The 3016-nt window shown below is 34.0% G+C and overlaps 1 long non-coding RNA gene across 1 annotated transcript; it reads left to right on the forward strand.

Annotated features, from left to right (window-relative positions):
• Positions 1 to 400: 400 nt before the first annotated feature.
• Positions 401 to 2689, forward strand: LOC133880723 (uncharacterized). The gene is made up of 2 exons (XR_009902379.1): positions 401 to 857; positions 2482 to 2689. It is a non-coding gene; the product is annotated as an uncharacterized LOC133880723 (long non-coding RNA).
• Positions 2690 to 3016: the final 327 nt, after the last annotated feature.

The following is a 3016-nucleotide window of genomic DNA, read 5'->3' on the forward strand; positions in this document are numbered from 1 at the left end:
AGTAGATGGAATCAATTGTTAAATTTTAATTGACAACATTTATATTATGAAAATAAAATAAGTTTAAGGTAAATAATGGAGTTAAAATAAATAATTACAATAATGAGTCCTATTGTAATGAATAATTAATTGTAAGATTAAGTTGTAATGATATTAAATAAAATGAGGTTGAGTAATAATTATTTGAGAAATAAATAAAATAAGATTGGGCAAAAATACAATTTAAAAAAGTTAGAGGCTAGTATTAAAATAAGAGCAAGGCTTTGTCTTATTCATAGCCATGTGTGTGGCTATGGTTACTTTGGAACAAGTATTCTCTCCGTTTCAAACGAAGAGAATCGATTTAGTGTAAAAATGAAGGTCTAATTGTCTTTTTCATATTCTATACCCTCATTTTTTACACTAAAGGGAGTGGATCCAAATTCATGGTGACTTTGGGGAAATATTTTTCTCCCCTCAATCCCCACGTTCCAGCCCTCCCCACATTCCTCTTCTTTTCCTTCCTTTTCTTCATTTTCTTTCTATCCCCTTTTTCCCTTGCAGCACGATCTCTCCCCCTCTTCTTCTTTTCTTCCATTCTCTTTCCCCTGTTCTGTCGCCCAGCCCTACTTTCCCTCTCCTCTCTTCCTCATTTCTCCTCTCTTCCATCACACCGACACAACCCGAGTGAAACCCAGCATGCGAGATCATCGCCGAGAGTAAGAGAGACCCGATCCTTCCGGACAAGACGACGCCGGCGGAGCTGAGGGCGTGATTTCCGGTGGGTGACGCCGGTGAAGCGAATAGGAGCCAATTTCCGGTGATTTTGGGATGATTTCCGGCGTCCGGGTAGAGGATCATTCCTTGATGAATTTCCGGTAGATTTTCTGTAATTTCTTGTGATTTCATTCCTGAGTTATTATAGATTTACTTTGGGTATTTTTCTGTGCTATTTGGACTCGATTCACGGCCGGATGAGTGTCTTGGTTGTGTTGATTTTTGGAGTTTCAGTTGAGTGTTTGTTTTAACCAAAATAGGTATGGATTTTGTAGGTTGTGAAGCTTGGTTTAGTTTCTTTGTTTTGATGTTCACCGATTGAGGGAAGATGTGATTTTTAGTGGTGTTTTAGAGTATCTTGAGGGCTGATTTGGGGGATTGAAGGCTAAGTGAATTAGTTGTGTTAATTTGTTATGGATTATCGGTTTAGGTGATTTTGGGTGTTAGTTTCAATATGGAAATTGTTGGGTTTATTAATGAAATTTTGGATTTTTGTTGATGGTTGATTTGATGATGTTTTATTGAGTCTTGTTGGTGGAACTTGGTTGAGGATGGGTTCCAGTTAATTTCATTTGGAAATGGTTGGGTATTATCCGAAGATGGCTTGTGTACGGGTGCTGAAATTAGTTAGGATTGGTTTCCTAGAGTTGTTGGAGATTGATTTTGAGGGCTTTGTTGAGAATTACCAAATTGGTACCCTTAGAGTTGGTTTTATGGCTTTGATGTGTGTATGTAGTTGAATCCAAATTTGGTGTTGATTTGGAGTGAACTATGATGTTGAAGTTAATGTGTTAGATCCTTTTGGTGTAAATGACAAATGAGGTGGAAATAGAGAATGGGTTAATGGTACTATGCAAAAGAGAGTGCAAAGGATTTATTGGAATTTAGTAGGTTCTCTACTATGAGTTATTTTAGTGTTGTAAGTATGCTTTGAAGCTTGGATTGATTAAGAGAACATCAATGAGGATTTTGGGTAAAGGTTGGATAAAGTGGAATTGATTAAAGTTAGATTCTTTATTATAATCCATTTGAATGTTTAGAGGAGGATGAATTGCTAATTATTGATTAAGTCCCCATCTTGGTACCAAGTGAGAATGAGAAATAAGATAAGTGATTACTAGTATGTCTAGGTCTTATAATCTAAATTACTTGGAAGGTTAGAAACTAGTAAAGTATTAATGTAGTGGTCAATGTTAAAAGAACATAGAGTTGTGATGTCTAATATAATCTTACGTCAATAGGTATATATATAGGGATCGAATATACTTAGTTAGCTTAAATGGATAAACTAACTAGAAGACTTAATAGTTAATAATGATAACAAGACAACTTAGTACCTAATTCACTCATCCATTTACACTAAGTGTTTTAGTGTATTATCGGAATAGGTTTAAGCGTTGAAGGTATAAATGTATATATACATATGTATATATATGAGTTAAATATATATATTGTGAACTTAGTAAATAAGCAACAAGTTATAAAAAAGATTAGGAATAATAATGTGACACAACAATAACAAATAAGTTAATGAAATAATAGATGCGTCTTCTGGTTAATAAATAAGATAAGACACAAACTTATAACTAATGACTAATCTAATAATAGCTTAAGGCATCTAGATGGCTTTAAAAGTGAGTGACGCAATGTGTGAGCACGCGGGTAGTTAGGATGTCATAGAGTATGGGATTCAATAGTGTAGTTTAACGATACCAATGTTTGCAGGATCGTGTCCGGATTTGAGGCTTTAATTGGTTCTCCAATGTAGAGTCCAAGTGACTAGAGTCCAAGAGAGTGCTTGAGTCAAGAGTCCAATGCAGCCAAGGTGAGTATTCTACTCACTGAGAAATTATATTTTTTTATGTATTATGGATTTGTAAAATGTATATTGTTTTATGAATCTGAACTAACTATATGATGAAAGATATGTTTTGCATAATTTGATTAGTTTGATTATGTTCAATTATTTCAATGATGTTTAAGAATTGATGCAAGAGTGAAATGTGTTGAATTGAGTTAAAGTGTTTGAGTGTGCTGCAGTTGGGATTTAAATTATACAAAATTGTTTGAGAACTTGTCATGTTGAATCTGTTTATGTTTTATGAAAAAACTACGATTTGAATGTTTTCAAAGTATTTGATGAAAGGTCGGATTTGTTTAGTTTTAAGAGAACATGATTTAGCAACTACATGATTTTATAGCTTGATACAGTAGTGAAATATATACTGGTCAAGCAGAGAGTATAGAGCATACATTAACA

This window comes from Alnus glutinosa, chromosome 10 (genome assembly GCF_958979055.1).
Source record: "Alnus glutinosa chromosome 10, dhAlnGlut1.1, whole genome shotgun sequence".
NCBI lineage: Eukaryota > Viridiplantae > Streptophyta > Magnoliopsida > Fagales > Betulaceae > Alnus > Alnus glutinosa.